The 19,542-nt window shown below is 40.9% G+C and overlaps 1 protein-coding gene and 1 long non-coding RNA gene across 32 annotated transcripts in view; one reads left to right on the top strand and one right to left on the bottom strand.

Annotated features, from left to right (window-relative positions):
* ADGRL2 (adhesion G protein-coupled receptor L2) overlaps nucleotides 1–9,091 on the bottom strand; it is a 619,854-nt gene extending 610,763 nt beyond the window's left edge. For 9 of the 31 annotated variants that reach the window (XM_072834201.1, XM_072834210.1, XM_072834204.1 and 6 more), the window contains exon 1: nucleotides 8,770–9,088. The gene's annotated coding sequence lies outside the window, so the exon portion shown is untranslated. Of the gene's footprint in view, nucleotides 1–8,769 lie in introns of all 31 variants that reach the window. The other 22 variants (XM_072834231.1, XM_072834225.1, XM_072834226.1 and 19 more) reach the window with 9 other exon arrangements.
* On the top strand, nucleotides 8,076–10,767 carry LOC140637833 (uncharacterized). The gene is made up of 3 exons (XR_012034888.1): nucleotides 8,076–8,347; nucleotides 8,490–8,788; nucleotides 10,329–10,767. It is a non-coding gene; the product is annotated as an uncharacterized lncRNA (long non-coding RNA).
* The last annotated feature ends 8,775 nt before the right edge of the window (nucleotides 10,768–19,542 follow it).

Genomic DNA, 19,542 nt, shown 5'->3' with positions numbered 1-19,542 from the left:
ATGCAAAAATATGCAAACTACACATGTAAATTCTGAATCAAACTGAAGATGTGCATAATCTACTGGGGAGAAATTATTTCAGAAGACATTTATATTAAGGCCGGATGAAGTATTTGAGAGTAAGTGAATTAGTCAGCATGCGAACGATTGGTCAGGAGAGTTGCAAAGACCAAATGCTGTTTATATTTTCTCAGCTTCTATTTGGAAAACTAAAATGTCAATATACATATCAATTTTTATTATTCTACTCAGCATTTTATGGCATTCAGGAAATGATCACAATGTAATAAAGTCAGACAAAATTATTTTTCAGAGGGGTTGGCACACTGTGCCTGAATATTCAATCTATTTTCATTTCAATTCATTCTCTGCTGCACAAAAGCCTGGTGAAATTCAGTCATGGCATGTGTGGCATATCACCTTCCTATACTGTTTTATCTCATTAAAGGAAAGCTTTGTGCCCGATAGCAGCTGGCAGTTAGTAGTAGTGTTCCTAGGATATATTTAGAAACTACTACCTCAAGGAAAAAAAGTTACAAGAATCAAAGGAGCACGTTTGCATCGAGCATCGGATCGACCCCCTATACCAGCCCGACCTTCCTTGATTCTCCTTCTTTGCACGGGCTCTTTCCTTTTTCTGGGGATTAATACAAATGGTTCTGAGCTGCCATTACTCAGGGCAAAGCCTGCCCTGGGTGCAAATGGAAATGCAGGCTAATCCTATAACCCACTCTCCCCTCTCTCGAACTTGTCAACTTTGTTTTCTACACGTACAAAAATGCCAAAATGTAAGCATATCACACATGCCTCAAACACATGATCCGCACGTCTGTATTTTATTACCTAGGTCCACGTGCATATGGGCTGATATACGATAAAGATTTTGCCACAGCAGGAGGCCATTGACAGCATTTTGCTGTCAGACCCCACCAAACTGTACCTGGAACGAGAATGTACTTTCCCGATTAACACCAGGGGGTTGTCAGATTGCTATATCTCAAATAAACAGATTTACCCTGACAGATAATCAGCATTTTGCACTGCCTAATACATGTTTATCTTCCACTATTGACATAATTACACTAAAAGTGCACTTAATATAATCTTTCATAGGAAATTAAACAGGTTTTAATGATATACTTATAATGGATTGGGGACAGAGTTGAGGGAGAGAAATATCGATACTAGATGTTTTGGGAGAACACATACATGAAGCAATGACGAGGGGATCAATGAACATCGGGAAAAATCAATGACAGTCTGTGTTTAAGGAATTCATTTACATAGTTTCCAAAGAAATCAGAAAAATCCTACAAAGCTCTGAAATGCCCTCCTGATTCACTCGTGTTCTGATGCTTCTTGTTGTCTGATGTGGGTCCCATGCTCATCTGGCACACAGAAAAAGCTAAAAACAAGAATCCTCTTCGGAGGGATTTTATATTTGACGGGTTCATAGTCAATCCTTCCAAAAGTTCTCACTCTGGCTTCTGAACGTGGGTACTGGAAACTCACGGTGGCCTGCACAGAACCTGCTCAGAAGGAATTCAGCAAACTGTGCCGCTGAATGCCCATTACCCACGTGCCCGGGAGCACTGACAGGCAGGCCGTTTAAAAAGCTGTGAAAATTAACACATGTTGGTCATTAGGCATCAGGCCTTAAGGATATTAAGTCAGGACCTGAGCCGCAGAGGTAGGTGAACATATTAATTCCAATCAAAATTACAAATATAACCCCCAGCATACGAAGCATCTTTCTTCAAGCATTTGCTATTCATGGCTACGCTTGGCCTCACTGCCACACGAGAAGACCTAAAAATTTAAAGTTTCACTATTTTCAGATACTAGTTTAGTAACAGGATCAGTACCTTGCTGTCCCTCGAATCTCTCTCTCTCTTTAAAAAAAAAATTTTTTTTTTTAGCTACAAATTAAAATTAAGCCATTAAACACCAAAATACTTATGTCTAGGCGAGGGTTCCAGGGTAATATAAATTTGATTTTGGACAGAGAATGAAATGAATGTGGGAAAGTGCTGTCAAACGTCTTTCCCAAGCTCAGCATTGTTTGGGGGCATAGAGCAGAAATTCTTTAATTTTTATTTTTTATTTTTTTTTTTTTTACTGTAAAACTGGGAAGTGCAAATTCTTACTCCTAGTTCACAGATGAGGAAGCTGTAGCTCCGAGAAATGAAAGACTAGGGCCAAAAGCTGGGATTCCAACCCAGGTGTGTCCGTCTGAAGCTGGCGCTCTTTCTGTTTCATTAAGGCTTCCTCTGTAAGAGTCAGCTCATGTGATTTTAAATACCTTTGATTTTTGTTTTCCAAGAAGGATGTTGATTTAAACCATGGTCCCCTATCTCTTTCATTGATTAGAAATCTGCATCCACAGTCACCTGCAGGCTGCTCTGTCCCTCTCCGAAGCCACCAGAATCCTCCAGCCAGTATGCAGTGGCTTTTCATTTGCGAACCGGAAGGATCTCACAGATAATCTTTACCAGCTCCACGGCTAAGAGTGGAAAAATGAAACAACTGGGTGCTGAGACCCCCAAATGCCAGCTGCATGTGGTCAGGGCCTTCACAACGAAGCTTCTGAGGAACTGGGAGATTTTTGTTTCCCTGGGTTCTGGGACCCAAAAGGGGAAAGATGGGGAACACTGCTATTGCCCCAGGCTGGTGAACCCCACACTGCTTCTCCTGTTCCATTTCTTCCAGCACTGGTTCCTGCAACCTATGTCTTACCCCACAAGCATCCCAGCCTTTTTCCAGGAGCACACTGGGGGACAGTCACACCTTTGAAGCTGCCCACCCCTCCGATGGGCTCCATCTCCACCCTGCTTAGGTGTCGATGTCTGCCCGAGTGAGACCCAACTTGCCAAGTTCCTTTTAGAATTTGATTTATGGTTGTAAGCTCCCTGTGTGGGGAGCTTCTTGGATGGGCTATTTATAGTTTGCTTTAAAAGCCACCTTATATCCTCCTCCCTTTCATCCTTACTTAGGACCCCAACCCCGCTTCGTATATCAATTCCCAGGGAGCCAAAGCTTCGGGCCAAAGAATAGTTTCTCTTTGAGATTAATTACTACTCCTATTCCACTTACAGTGTATGGAGATTTAATGATAGGAGTTAAAAAGCTGTAAACTGTGGTTCATAAGAAATGCCAAGGTCTGAGTTCTTTAAAATCTTCTAAACCCTTCCCTCCTCATCCCTCGAGACGTGTCTCTCTTCCCCACTCCCCCACCATCCTCTGCCTTATTTCCCTTTATCTTTTTCATTCTCCTCCTTCTCTCACCTTCTACTTTGTTCTCTTATCAGTTGCCTGTACTCTTAAGTGCCAACTGAGCAGTCAGATCTATATGTATATAAAACATCTACATGTGATATATATGACACATATGTGCTCTATACTGATGTATATAATTCTATCTATTGGAATAATCTCTTTTCCTGTTGCTATTTTTTAAAATTGAGCAATTGTAAACTTTCCTATGCTATCAGAGCACGGACCCCGTGTCTGGAATCTAGCTAGGTCTTGAGAAGTGTTTTGAATGGATAGATGTTCCTCACTTTGCCCTTGAAACAAATTTTAAAATATCCCTACGACCTAAGCTTAACTGGATTTTGAAAAAAATTCAATCAATCATTCAAATATTAATCAAGACTGATCTCTGGCCTTCACACTGAGCTGAGTTCTGTGTAGGATGCAGAATAAGTATGATTTTTACCCTTATGTAGTTTACAAGCTGTTTGGGATACAAGACTATGACCCATAAGACAACCAGGGAAATAGGAGAAAGGGACACAGTCTGGCTTCTGTAATGGAAACTGTAGGTGCTCTGAACAGACAGGGAAGAGGTCTCAGTGGCTGTGGGAAGGGCACTTCATTAATATTTCTGGGAGGATTGATAGGAAAATAACATCTATAACAAGAGCTGGAAACAAACTGACTCTCCAATCCTGGCGTAAGGCTTTTTTCAAGTGTTGGCTTTGTTTTCTAACTTTAGATCTTATTAGCCAGTGAAGTTTTGTTTTTTGAGCTCGGACATGTTGATAACTGTCTGGTCGGTGCCAAGACATTTGAGAATTAATTTATCCGAATTTTTTTTTTTTTTTTTTTTTTTTTTTGCACATCTCACAAGCTTTCCACAGTGAGAAAAAAAATCTTTTGATTTTACTTTTAATTTCAGGAAATTGACATCTTTTTAGATAGGAAATCCAATCATACAGCCAAAGAATTTAGCAACAAGGGACACAGTCTTCAAATGGTTTTAGGTCAGTTTTAACTTCTCTGACTGTTTATATCAACACACAGCTCATAACCACCATACCCTGTTCTCCTCCCGCACCCTCTTTTTCTTTCAAAGTAGGAATATCAACCAAGTAATGGAGAAATCAAATCTGAAAGGAATGTCTCACAGGCCAAGGAACTCACTCAGCAAGAGATGATGGAAGGGTAAGCTCAAATTTAAATTAATTCCCAACCTTTCCTGTACCAATGGTCGATGTCTAACTTAGCTAATCCGGGCAACACTGATATATTAAAATAACTTTAAAGATAGGTTCTCAGGCTTTCTGCCTGCCAGCAGATAGGGGTTCTGGATATATAGGGCAGCCCATCTGCCTGATACTTCAAACAAGATCTAAAAAGAATGCTGGTATCACTGAAAGGCATCAAAATTGTTTTTCATTCCTTACTCGAGAAATGTGTAGCTTGCTCAATTGCTACTGACCCCATGTTCCCCACATTTCTGCTTCTTGATTATGTGTTGTGCTGGTCAGATTTTTGTTTACATTACATACTGGATATTCAGAGGTCAAATGAACACAGTCTCTGAATCAGATTCCTATGAGTTACATGTATAATAGTTCATCTTCCCACATTGCGTAGAAAAACACTGAGAGGCAGTTCAAGCTATCCCAAATAAACAGACAGAAGTAAAGCCACAGATGCTTCCCTGTATGGACCCGTCCTTGCTCATTTCTCCTTGAGGAGATAACACCTTCCAACATAAGGACGGATAACAATTTCAGTGTTTCAGAGGCCGACCATTTAAAGATGTATTTTCACTCCATTTGTTTTCTTTACCTGCTTTTCTAATATGTGGGTGTATTTCAACTGGGGGAAATGTTCGTTCAGATGCACCCAGCAGAAAGAAAGGCAAGGAAAAGGGCTTCCTTTTCACTCCCCAGGAGATTCTGAAGGGTGATAAGACAAGACAGAAGAACACATATTTTTTTCTGATGGCGACAGTTGTTGGCATGAAAATTTTAATTGTGACCAGGACGTCAATGGAGTTGCAAGGCGAGGTAGTTAGATAAAGCCTCAGGTTAATTTCCATCATTACCAAACACTTTACACCACTGAAAAATTCCAAACGTATAAAGAGATGTCAATCTTGTTCTTTAGACAGGAAAAAAATAAAATAAAATAAAAAATAAAGGTGTGTGTGTGTGGGGGGGGGCGCATGCTTCAAAAGCTATCAGTAGACAAGTCAGTCGATTACAGATCTGATTTAGTTCTTAACTCCTTGAGGTAAAAGACAAATGTTCTGTAATGTTCTTGGCACACATTAAATGGAACAACTTAAAACAACAAACCTCTGCTCTAATGGTTGTACAGATAGAAGTAAAGGGCTCTGGTGAGAGTTGAAACATGGGAATCAGATATTGGAATGAAGACTACACATGGGTAAATAGAAAGGTTTTAGCTGTTGGTGGGGGGGCATCCTTATTGTAATCGGTTATCGGAGCTGATTAGCCGGGGAGGCATTGCTGTGTGATATTTTGGAGCCAATATCAGAATAAATGGGTTCAAATCCAATTCTATCACAACTGTGTGGCCTTGGCTAAATCGCTCCCTATATACCTCACTGTGTTGATCTGTGATATGAAGATGATGGTCCCAAGGACCTCACCACGTCGCATGGATTAAATTAATACACACAAAGCAATTAGTATCTGCTGAGTGTCCACTTAATTTGATGGTCAACCCGCACGCAGCAGTGTTTCAGGATTTAGACAGTACGTGTGGCAAGACACGGTCCTTCTTGAGGAATCCTGAGTGGCTGCAGATGATACAGGCATTGAATGTCTGCTGATGAAGCACATCATTTTCCCTCAAGCAGGGATGCAAGTTTCTCTGGCACCACTGAGCACTCCCGAAGTTGCAGAGAACTTATTAATACCCTCCATAGCATCCCTTTAAGATGATAATTTATCTTTTTAACTGCACTCAGTAAAACCAGCAGAAAAGAGCCAGGTGGGAATAACAACATGGTATTATATACAGCTACAAGTTTTACCAGTTGTATAGATTCTGCTGCAAGGCACACTAAAATGGAATAAAATGCAACTTATCTTGAACAGTTGCTGGAATGAGTTACTAGGAGAATGGCAAGTTTACAGACGAAGCAAAAGAAACCCATGGGAGTGAAAGGCTGTGACCTTTTTATTTAGGATGCACAGTAAAACCTAATTTAAGGCATACAAGTTATTAGGTCTTTGGAGAGTTTCCTAGGAGGTTTACAAACAAATGTGAAAGTCTATAAAATATGTGATTCTGAAATAGCTGTGAAATGATGGGTTGAGATTCCGTGGGGGAATGCCATCATACCTATCACATGCTGGCAATCTGGTTGAAAAGAGAATGCCTAGTTGTTTGCATTTTCTCTCTTCCCCAAAGCTCTCCCTGGCCACTTCTTATATCTCTGCTCAGCTTGACTGCTGACAGAGTGTTGCATGGCGTTCCTTTGTTCTGAAGGGGCATCCTTTGGTTTCACACTAGTCTCAAGTTCACACAACCAGGCAATCTCACACACCTTTCCATCTGTTCAGGTTTTCTTGCGTCGGGTGCTCCCTTCAAACTCATTTTAAATATGAAACAATCGCCCTCTACCTTTAGTGACGATTCCATTTCTTTCCCTGTAATACTGAAGATGTGAATGGAATCCTCCAGTGACAGTGTCTGGGAAGAAGATATTTCTGGGCAACTCCATGATTCGAATAGATACATTCAATTAGACCTCCTTGGAGAAGCCTCAGTTTACTTGACCACTCGGTATTTCAAAGAGTTTTAAAGAAATTCTAATTACTGCATAAAAAAATAAGTCAAATTCTTCTTCTCTCCCCGCGTAAGGCTTTTATTACCCACTGCTATAAAACATATATCCTTTTTTTTTCTGTTGCTATCCTAGCAGAGTAGCCTGCATACCAATAGGATCACTAAAATGCCACGAAGCAGAACATATTCATCTGTTAAATTCTATGTACAGTAACCTAACAAATGCCAGAGACAGAAAGATTGCCCTCTGCACAGTAATACTTGTGTAGATGTCTTCTTTATGCTAACAATGACAGGGCTTCATGCCTTGTACTGTACTCAAAAATCAGAGTGCATTTTTTTTTCAGTAGAAGAGTCTGTATCAAAAAGAAAAAGAACTGCACATTTTTGGCACTGAGATATTTTATGTGGATAATAAATTCTTCCCCTTGAACTCCACTAACTACAAGTATCTACCTGGAAGATGAAATCTAAGATTTATGTCATCAGAACTATTCAGTATACCAGAGGATCATTTTTTCTTCTTTTCAGGACTGTCAACTTTGTTTACTGTTTGTGTTCAATTCTCTACTATAACAAGAGATTAAACAGTCTTGTCATAGCTACATGTCAAGCCTTCTTAGAAAAATAAGGTAATACATGAAGAATTATATTAATAGGGGGTGCTTTCAAAGACATATTACATTTATTGAAAACTAAATTGCAACTGGAATGTTATAATTATATTTGTACTAATCAAAAAGAGATTTTTGAGTTTAGAATTTTATGGCATTTAGTAGGTCTTAAAATTGAAATGACTAAGGAATGATTAAAATATTATTACAAGTAACTTCAAGGAAACACATACGAAGTCACGTCAGCCCAGAAACTGACTTCATAAATCAGCATGTATATCGTCAAATCTGTTAGCCTCTTACGTGCATGTTTCATCTAAACGTAACCATTTGGCTATTGAAATCAGCCTTAAAAAAAAATGACACCCAACAATGTTAATGCAAGCATAAGCTTTTCTGTTAGCCTTGCAACATTCAACTTTTTTATAATCTAATTTCAATCTCAAAACAATAAATAAGCGCATGTACAATCACAGTAACTGAATCCTGACTAATTATAATACTTCTGCATAGCTTAGTAACAATTTGTAAATCGTGAAGAATAAATCTATTTGACAGGCCTGTTAGCAATAAGGCCTTCAGCTTCTTGCTTTGCAGCAGAATGAAGTAAAATCTATCCTTTTCTTGCTGTTGTTAGAAACACTTCGACAGTTAGTTCTTTTTCACAGAAAACGCTGCAGGTAGGTGCCGGGGTTAAAAAAAAAAAAAAAAAAAAAAAAGCAAAAATTACGATCGAATTTTACACTCGACTACCTGCTCGGCCAGGATGCAGAAGTTAAAACATACTGAGAGATTATTGTTATTCTTATTCTTTTTTACTAGGGAAAACTTGATGGAGGATTGCACCTCTAGATTAGAGAGTGGACGCTACAGCCTTCCTGACATTGGAAAAACTGAAGCTGGCTGCAGGGAAAATCAACATCACAATACCCGACACTTAAACAATTGTACCTCTTTCGGTTAAGTAACAAAAGCGTGAGGCACCTGGAATCCCAGCGCTTGTGCCTGATGCCAGCGACAATATTACAGCATTCAAGTGACATTGGATAATGAGCGACAGTGGAGGCATTACACACGTCTTTAGAAGAATCAGACTTCCTACCTTGAAAAGACAGATGGAGGTAAGTTCCTTTATAAAAAAAAAAAAAAAAAAAAAAAAAAGAGAGAGAGAGAAAGAAAGAAAAAAAAAAAGTTGCAAGCAAAGCCAGGCAGCAGCTGCAGTAAATTGAGTCCTTTCAGTCACTGTGTACACATTGCAGTTCTGCAATAAGGGGAAAAATATAATGGGAGGAGCGGCTGTGAACGAGTGACCTCCCCAAAGCTGAGTCCTCTCTGTGAACCAAGCATGGAAAAGCCACTGCTTCTGATTTGCATGGATTATCTCCCCTTGAACAGATACGGAGCAGATACATTTAAATTGAGCTGGCACGATGGCAAGAAGATGGAAGAGTGAATGAATGAGGGGCAGCGCAGGAGGAGAGGGAGAGGGAGAGGGAGAGGAGGGAGAGGGAGAGGGAGAGGGAGAGGGAGAGGGGGCTGCGCGGCTCCTGCACAGCCCGGCCTCCGAAGAGCTACAGCTCCCTCTTCATGTCACAGTTGTAAGATAAGCACCGTTGTCATTAAGAACCGCTTAATCACAGGGAAAAATGCACCCGAGCTGGCTGATGCTCTGGCTGCCCCGATTTTTAGGTGGACGTGTCCCAAGGCTTTCTGTTTGGCCATCAGGATTTTAGGGGTTGGTGGGTGCTGGGGGGGTTGGAGGGGCAATCTGGAAATCTCCTATGAGCAGGAGTTTTGAATGAGATCAGGGCTTTGAGTTGATGGGCGGACGGTGTGTGTCAGGGAAGGAACGTGGACAGTTTGTTCAGTAGAGGATTTATCTTGAAAAAGAGTGAGATCCCTGCGAACTTCCAAAGAGGAGGTGGTATGTCCCGCAGTGCAGAAAGAAAACAGCTGAGTATTTATTAGTGAGGAATTCCCCGAAAGGACCCAAATGTACAACTGAAAGGGAATTGTGTTGTTGTTCTTGTTGTTTTTAATCTCCTTAGATTGTTAATTGGGTTTCTACCCCCACCCCCCACAACACAACCCCCTTCGTGTTGTCTTTTGCTGGCATTTCAGAATAGAAGAAATCCTTCTTTCTGTACAATACAGATGTGTCTTTAAACGCACGAGGATTATGTGCTTTTCCATTTGCATCATCAGAGCTTTGTACATCCTTATTCTCATCTTAAAAATGAGAAAGAGGGAGTGGAATAGGATTGTGACTCTTGCCAACGGTCACTCAGTAAGTCCGTGGCAGATCTCAGAAGGCAAGAATAACCCTCATTTAGCAAGTTAACGTGAAGCCTGCCTTCTCTTTGTGTAAAGGTGTCTGCAGATGCCCAAACAGGCAGGCAATTAGGTCAATTCAAAGGAAAAATCAGTCAAACCAGCTGGTTGACTGAATTGATCATAGCCTTGGGGAAGCCATTATTAACTTGGTGTGAACCAAATGACATTGGTTAAATATATTTCAACAAATGACATTAAAACTCTCCACATACACATGTGTGGGGTATTTGCAGAGAGTAGGAGAGAGACCAGTCAGATTTTTTGCTGCTGTTGGGAACCCAAATGCTGTCAGGAAAGAGCAAGGATTTAAACATACTATACTTACAGGAACTCTGCCTTGATGGACAGAAGTGATACTTCCAAAGAAATCTCAAGGAAAATGCCAACACACAGTTTCACGAGATTTAGTGAAGATCTGGAGTTTCTGAAGGGTGAAGATTTAGAGACTACAACAGTGTTTAGGAAACAATTGCTTGAAAGTAAAAGGGTGAAGACAACAGTTATTTTATGTCTCTGACATCCAATGGCCTGATTGCTCTCTGAGTGGATGGGTGAGTTCTCAGGTTCCTGATATCAATTTGGGCACAGCTTGCACACAGATTGGCGTTGGAATGTTATTGAGGTCTTAATCTTACTTTTCAGATTGTAAACTGGAGTCAGGGACCATATAATAGCCTTTAAAATACCTCCCTTCAAATTTTGGAAGTGTCCTGTACATATTTTAGATATTTCAAAAATATTTGTATCAAAGATATCAGAAATAATGACAAAGCACCTATATTCTCTAATACCAGTTGTTTAGAATAAAAATTGGATTCGTAAATTGTAATATCCTCTGTGCCTTCATGAAATAAAAGGAAATAATTATCACATAAATGTCTTGCGTATATGGGATTATAATAACAGTGGAGTCGTGTTCCGTTGTATGTTGAGGTGGAAGCTTGATTAGGTGTCCCCTTCCTCATACCAGGGGGTACCTTCCAGAGAGTGTGTTTAGGATTTGAGTCACAACTTTCTAGGCACGAATGCTGACTCAGACAATTATCAACTTTGTGTCCATGGGCGAGTTACTTGTGTGTAAAGTGGAGATAAAAAATACCTTTTATGGGGGTGTCTGGGTGGCTCAGTCCGTTAAGTGTCTGCCTTCAGCTCAGGTCATGATCCTGAGGTTCTGGAATTGAGCCCCCTGGCAGGGAATCTGCTCTTTCCTTTGCCCCTCCCCCTTCTTGTGTTTTCTCTCTCTCTCTATCTCAAATAAATAAATAAATAAAATCTTTTTAAAAAAATGCCTTTTATTCTATGGTTTCTGTAAGGCATAAAAGAAAGGGCTGAGGATAGCACCTGGGTACATACCTAATCGGTGTAAGCTATTGTTCAATTATTTTAAATCTGTTTCCGTTGCACTTGGTTGTCTCTCTCTGAATTGGGAGGTGTTACTACAGTGTCTATTGGCTGTAGAAGAAGGAAAAAAAGATGACTTCTTTGTCTGTTCCTGGCTCTTTCTCGCCATTGTATGAAGAAGGCTCCTTCCTGGTCCCTGACAACCAGAAGGACCGGTGCCTCTACCTTTTTATAAAAGACAGAAATAGAAGTACTATTCTCAGGAGAGCTAGAGAGTGTTGTAGCAAGCAGATCCAACCTTCTGCACAGGAATAGGAAATGGCTTGTGTGGTACAAAGTGAAGGGCATCCAGAAGCTCCTGGTCCAGAAATATCTTCCCATCTGTCCTCTCCTATTTCCTGAAATGCCACCATTAGACGTTTATTTCTATGTTTTACTGGCTTCCCATTCTCTTTTTCAATTGCACACACTACTGGCAGCACTAACACATTAACAAGTTTACACTTAGAGCAACACATGAATTCATAGTTATTTTAATTATTCTATCAGAGAAACTTTCTTCTAGTAACTAGCTGAAGACCAGCAATGCCAAGGAAAAGCCAGATTTCAGCGAAGGTGGAGAGAAAGCTCATCTGTATATGCCAGACAGTGTGTGGGGGTGAGATCCTACCAAGGGTGCTGCTCTACCTGCGCTTGGGTGCACCCGGATCTGCCAGTACGTGAGAGAGCCTGCAGCGGGCACTCGGAGAGTGACGTGCAGGTGCCCGCCCCTGGTGCACTGGGGCAAGGGACACGGGCTCATTCATCCATTCATCCATGCGCCACACACCCATCGAGCGTTTTGTTGGCAAGGGCCACAGGCTGCCTACCTCAAAATAGATGGTCCTTGCTCTCATTTTTATTGGAGATGATGGGAGCAAGCGTGGAAACAGACTGATTCTAATGTTGGACATCTGTCCAAAGAAAAGGGTGGAGAGGGAAGAAGGCAAGGCAAAGCACATTTGCAGTAATGAAGAAGGCCTTTACAAATGAGGTGATGCTTGATGTGACTCTTGAAGGTAGAGTGGGCGCTGTTGGACCAGCAAGGGGAGCTGGCCAAGCTGCGGGTGTGCGCCAGGTGGAGCGAACCCGGGTCCAGAGGCAGGGCAGCCTGAGAGAGACAACCAGCTGGGGAGAAGTCAATTGATTTTTCAGAGCACAGGATAGAAGGATGAGTGGGAAATGTGGAGAGATGTGACTGCAGCGGGAGAAAGAACTGAAGAGCAGGTCACAGGAAGGAGACACAGGGCGCAAGCACGACAGATCCTTTGTCCCTCTGGGCCTCAGCCTTGGACCCTTGTCCCTCCTCTGTCTCCTCATGCCTTGTGCATGCATTCATCCAGGCTCCCCAGCCCTGAGGACACACACACAGGACAACGTTTAAATGACAAGGAGTGCTATCCCTGGTGAGGCAGGGAGGATGTGTTGCCAATTAGATTAGAGATTTAAGTCTTTAGGGAATTGAAATATTCCAAAATCGTTTGTGAGGGTCTGCTACCCCGTTCCGTAACCTAAAGTGCTGAATGGCATTTTCATCTATGAATTAAAATTAATTGTGTTTGGAGACTTTGGGATGTAGCAAATCAGGGTGGGAATCACTGCTGGAGCCCTGGAACTCATTTAGCATATAAAAAAAAAAATACAGCACTTTGAAATCCTTAGTGAGACAGATTACCAGCATTAATGCCATTAATACTAATGATGGTTAATAATTGGAAAATCATATTTATAAAAACAGTAACGATAACGGAGTCAAACCAGATAGCAAACCTCCCAACTCTAATATAAAAGGCCATCTCATAAGCTTCCTGTTCTCTTCTGTTGCTTGAATCTTAGTTATTTTGACACATTTATCCAGAAAATATCGAAGTTTCTATACTTAACCCAAGAATGACAAATTGCTTCTTGTAAATATTACACTTACAGTAAAATTCACTGTAAGATAAATGATTACACAGATATTGGACCCAGTAGTGGGAAATATATTTGAATTCTAATAAGGACTGGTTCAAGTTTAAAAACAATTAATAACTGTCAATTTCCCATAAACACAATGACAAGTAAAACCTCCAAAAAGGGCACGCAAACCACAAATGATTAAAAAATTATACTGATTAACAGAATGACTGAATACATTAGGATTCTTTTAAATTATCTTTCGATTGCAGTCTTCCCGCCGGCTGCCACCCACCCAACAGAGGTGACAAGAGTTCTGGTTAGTCCAGCATTCAGCCCTTTTCCCAATATTTTTAAACTATGTCCAGTTCTGTGGCAGCCAAGGTGTGTCTCTTGGATCTCCTTCCGAGGAAAACCTTGGGGTTCTGCTATGAGGGGTGAAGGGAGCCACCAGCCATTAGCACTGCCACCATCCCCCCTCCTCACGCAACCCTTAGACAATGACTAAATGTAATGGGGCTCTTAAGCCTGTTTGGGTTGCCCAGTGCAGGACTCCTTGGAGGCTTTCCCTGCCCAACCCTGCCTCCCCCGGCATGTGACTTCTGCAGGCTTGAGTCCCTCCTAGAACACTGAGACCCCCTAACTCTCCCAGTATCCAGTGCCCAGCAGATGCAAGTTCCTAACAGTCAACAATCTAGTCACTTGATGTAGTACCAACTTTTCTTCCTTTTCTCTTATTCCTTATTTCTCCTTCCCCTCCATTTCCAAAGACCTGGACTCTTACTCTTCATTTATCGATAGGACTCCTAGAAAGCTCCTCACTGTGTCTTTACTTCCCTGAATGTTTTGGGTCTTGGGAAAAAGTAGATTCTTCGGAGAGCTAAAGGTTCTCCAGGAGCTGCTCTCACTGAATGGCTTCTCACGTTGCTGCTGTGTTTCCACACCTCGGAGGTACTGAGTCCAAAACACAAGCACTACCAAACACAGAACTGAACAGTCCAATAGGCTTATTAGGCTAACTGCAGCAGACAGACAATCAGCACAAACAACATGTTGATGTATGTAGATCAATAAGGCTCTGGAAGACGTTCAGGTTCAGTGCTGAAAGAAGTTCGCCTTAAGGAGGGTTTGAAAGATGTAAGAGTCTAAAAGGAGTTAGCGTAAAGGAGGTAGGTAGATTAGGGGAGGAGAAACTCTCCTTTTCTCCTCTAGGTTCTTCGGGTGGTCGAATAATTCAGTTGATCCAAGACAGATTAACCAAATTTAATTTCCTACATACAGGAACCTTATAAAAATGTGAGTCCCAAAGGCAGTCCGGCAATTGAGGCGCATATAACATCCTGAGCTAAAGAAAGGAGTAGGGGATTGGGGCTACAAAGAGAAGGAAGGCCGTTACAGAAAGGCAGAGGAGGTGTTTGGAAGGTAAAAGTTGCTCTGTTATGAAGATACAAGATGTTTAGTAGATAAAAAAATAAAAACTTGTCTCTGCTGATGGCTATCTTCCCGGTACAGGCCCCTTTCCAATGTAAATTTAGGCAGTTGATAGAGAAGTAAAGAGCTTTTCCTGGGTTTGATTGCCTTTCACTCAAAATAATCCTCACTCCAAGGTTACATTTTGGGGTGACCAAACCTGCTCTCCTTCAATAGTGTAATTTCTTCACGGTGCATAGAGTAACAGAGAAAAATGGATGGGCCTTTGGGAATGAAGTCATTAGTGAAAATAATTGAGCACTGAGGTTTTAAATTCAGTTCTTATCTCTATCACCAAGGCACTTATATGTTTCCACTGCAAAAAGGGTAACAACTATATTGTTATCTATATATGTATATATATAGATACATCTATATTCCATTTATGAAACACTTGGAGTTTCCCAGACAACAGCACTGTTTAACAATAAAGGCATATCACCATTGATGAATCCTTTGCATTAGGTTCTAAGATGAACATCAGTGAAAGACAAAAAAATCCTTTCGAAAAACTTTTGTTTCTACAAGGCCTTTCAAAGGAGACCTGTGTGACTTATGCAAAGAAGAGATTTACCTGAACTCTAAACCTGAAAGAAAAATGGGTCTGTATGACACCCGCTACAACTCAAGTAAGTGTATTGTTAACTTGCATATGTGAATACAACTATTCCAGAAACAATCTAAAACAAATCATTGTTCTAGGTTAATGTAAAGCTAATGAGTATCTAATTCCTTTAAAGAGTTGTTTTGAATATGTATCATATTTTTTTAAAAGATTTTATTTATTTATTCATGAGAGACACAGAGAGAGAGAGAGAGAGAGAGGCAGAGACACAGGCAGAGGGAGAAGCAGGCTCATCCCAGGGATCCCGATGTGGGACTCGATCCCAGGTCTCCAGGATCACACCCTGGGCTGAAGGCAGACACTCAACTACTGAGCCACTTAGGCATCCCAAATATATATCATGTTTAAACAAAATTTATAAATAATGCTTGTTTTGGCCATTTCTTGTGAATGCCCACATTAGTTCAGATTTTTGATTTGAAGCAATAATTTACCCTACCTGTAAGTGCAGGTTGCAGATATTGGGTATGTGAAGACTCTGATGCAGATTCAAGAGAATGGAGACTGATCAAGTGATCCTGAGGGATCCCTGGGTGGCGCAGCGGTTTGGCGCCTGCCTTTGGCCCAGGGCGCGATCCTGGAGACCCGGGGTCGAATCCCACGTCGGGCTCCCGGTGCATGGAGCCTGCTTCTCCCTCTGCCTATGTCTCTGCCTCTCTCTCTCTTTCTCTCTCTCTGTGTAACTATCATAAATAAATAAAAAAAAAATTATAAAAAAAGTGATCCTGAGAAGTGCAGACTGACTTGCATTTTAGTTTATCTATCAACTGATTCTCTCACTCATCCTTTCACTCCTTCATTTCTTTAAAAAATATGTGTTCAGCATCTATTGCTTTAGGATACAGCAGGAAACAGGAGAGCCTTGTGTCCCTGCTTATGGGGTAGTTAGCAGGGAAGAGAGACACAACAATAAGCAGTTGTATTAAGTGATGCTGTAGATTGCAAAAATCACAGCAATACTTAGTAACTTCTCCTATAGGTAGGGGAGGTCTGTTTCCTCATCCTTGGATGCTGGACTGGTTTTGGGACTTGCTTTGACTAATACTGGAGGAGAAATTGTGCCAGTTCTGAATGTAGTTGCAGCTTTCACTCTCACACTCTTGGAACCCTTGGACTGCTTTGTCCAGCCTGTGGAGGATGAGAGACCACATAGAGAGAGACCCCAGTCATCACAGCCGTCTCACCTGAGGCTATTATGAGTCAGCCAGTCCCTGCTGACCCATAAGGTAACTGTGGCTGCATGAGCAAGTCCAGACAAGACCAGTAGTCCATGGCCCAGACCAGAAGCACAGTCAAGAAAGGCGGTGGTCAACCTGTAAAACTGTGAGCTAACTACATGTTTTTGTTTGTGTCAAGTCACTAACTTCTGGTAGTTTGAAAAAGCAAACTAAAACAAATTACTAAAGAGTTATAATAGGGATAAACGTAGGGTGCAGAGCATAGAGACATGTTGATCTAAACTACTGAAGTCAGAGAAGGCTGCCAGAGGAAAATGATCTCCATCCTGAGACCTGATAGATGAGGACTAACAGCTAGCACATGACCATGACCCCCCAAATATAAAAAGCTTTATAGAAAAGGAGACAGTTCTACCATATATATCAAAAGTAACTCATAGGGGCACCTAGGTGACTCAGTGGTTGAGCGTCTGCCTTCAGCTCGGGTTGTGACCCTGGGATCGGGTTGTGGGTCCTGGGATCGAGTGCCATGTTGGATTCCCTGCGGGGAGCCTGCCTCTCCCTCTACCTATGACTCTGCCTATGCCTATGCCTCTGCCTCTCTCTCTGTGTCTCTCGTGAGTAAATAAATAAAAATCTTTAAAAAAAAAGTAACTCACAAATATTTAGATCCAAGACCTTGGATTCACCCTTGACTCTATCTTTTATTTTACATTTCACCTAAAGTCTTTTGTAATTCTGTCATCTGTACTTTTAAAATCTGATCAGAATCCAACCACTTCTCACCTGTTCAGGTACAGGTTACACACTCACTTGAATTGTCACTTTGTGGCCTATGGTCTATCGGATTCTACTGTGCAGTTGTCCTGCCTCCCTATGGTCCATTGTCCCCACAGGAACTAGAATGAACCCGCTAAAACACCAGTCAGATCTTGCCACTCTCTACTCAGAACTCCACGTAACAGATTGAATGTGGACCCACAAAGGATATGTTCACATGCTAACCTCCAGAACCTGTGAATGTGATTTTATTTATATCTTTGTAGATATAATAAGGCAGGTGCCTTTTTCAAGTCCTTTAATTAACTGTCCCTTCTATCTAGCATGTCCTTCTCCGAGATACCTTGTCTGCATGGCTCAAGATTTTTATGAAATGTCTTTTATGTGTTGATTGTAGAGTGATCACTCCATCAAAATGCCATTTGCTGCCCAACATTCCCACTCTCAGCTCAGTCCTGTCTTCCTTTGCTGACTTCCTTCTCTCTATAGCATTGCCATTTGTTTGTTAAGTATCTTCCCAATTAGAATCCGAGCTCCATAAGAGAGAAATCTGTGAGCTTTTCTCATTGCTTTTTGCCTGAGATGGCCAGTAAATAATTGTTCAATTTAATAAATGATACAATGAGTTGAGGAAAGTATATGGGAAATCTAGGAACTCCCTACTTCTGCTCCCAGGGAACCTTCCAGATCTCTCCAGAATTCCTATTAGCTGTCGACTAGCAGTCATACTGCTAATTCTCTGGAGTAGAAGAGTAGATTCTCTAATTTTACAGGACAATGACACTGTTCTGTTATGGCAAGAAGATCATATACAATTTGTACTTTGAAACCCCTTGGTTTTCACTTGTCACTTTATATTTGACTTCATACCAGGCTCCAGAACTCTCAGTGAAATAGTAATGAGGGAATAGCAGCAGCGCCAGCAACAGGTAATGCAAGTTAAAATTTAGAGGCTTAAAGAAGGTTTGAAGGGAATAGGATCAAACGGTGGATACACATGTAAAGCGGCCTTGGGATGAGGGACAGAGAACATGTGTCCTTTGCTGATTTTCTTTGGTGGGATTTCAAAGAATTTAGGGCATATTCCTGCAAAATGGCAACTTCTAAGCATCAATTACATATTTACTTGGTGGTATAAGCACATAAAGAGTTTGCACTAATCCTACCAGTTCATGCTTCCTACATAGGGGACTATGCACCTAAATGTCAACATTTAATGCAACTTGCCAATTTATGTATATAAAGTCAGTATTCCTTTCTCCAAAATGTATAAGACAATATAAATAAAGTGTCACAAGACATCTTTTGCACTATCCTCAGTCACCAGAGGAGGAAAAATGGATAAAACAGAAGGTTCCAGAAGTTTCCGTTACCATATCTATGTAATCCGGCTTTAGTAATTTTGTTTTCTTTATGTAGCTCCAGAGATGTTTGCATAGCAACAAAAACTGAGACAATACTGCTATCCTTTGAAAAGCAATGGGAGAGCTGAAATGAAAATATAAGCAATCAGCAGGAACATAAATGAGAGACTGTATTCCAGAAGTGGAATTAGTTCAACTAAACCAATGTCTAACATAGTCAAGGAGTTAAACAATGTTGTGGTATTTTAATTAAGGTTGGAGTTTGGGTTTGATTCAGATAAAAATCCTCAACTGCTTATCCCTGGCATACCAGAACTGCCCAAACATCTTGGTCTGCAAAATTAGGCTGGGAATAGCGCCCAAATAGGATTTCTGAAAAGATTTTTGGGATTTTCTTCTTTGACTAAGGCTTGAAATTCTGCAAAGATTGCAAGAATAGTCTTTTTTCCTTTTTGGCTAGAAGCTGGGAATGAAATAACACAAGAAAAATGTTTATGTGTACTTGCAATGAAAAGTTACCTATATTGCTTATATATTTAAAAACTGTTTGAATGGAAGTTTTACTTGTTTTTCATTTTGCTCAAGACATGAAAATAGAGAAGCAAACTTAACTATCTGCCTCATTTTGATGATAGAATAAATGGGTATCTATTTAAGTAAAAATTCCAGGAAATCTAGAAATTGGTCATAGATAGGTTTATAAGAAATCCAGTGATCAATGGGAGTTAAAAAACACATTACAGCATTTGCAAATGCCCTAATATATTGCTTTCTTAGCTTTGCAGTGGAAAGGGGTGGATAGGGGCGTCTGAGTGGTTCAGTTGGGTAAGTGTTGGCCATGATCATGG

The sequence above is a fragment of the Canis lupus genome, chromosome 8 (assembly GCF_048164855.1).
Source record: "Canis lupus baileyi chromosome 8, mCanLup2.hap1, whole genome shotgun sequence".
Classification (NCBI taxonomy): domain Eukaryota; kingdom Metazoa; phylum Chordata; class Mammalia; order Carnivora; family Canidae; genus Canis; species Canis lupus.
This window is presented reverse-complemented; position numbering and strand designations above follow the sequence as displayed.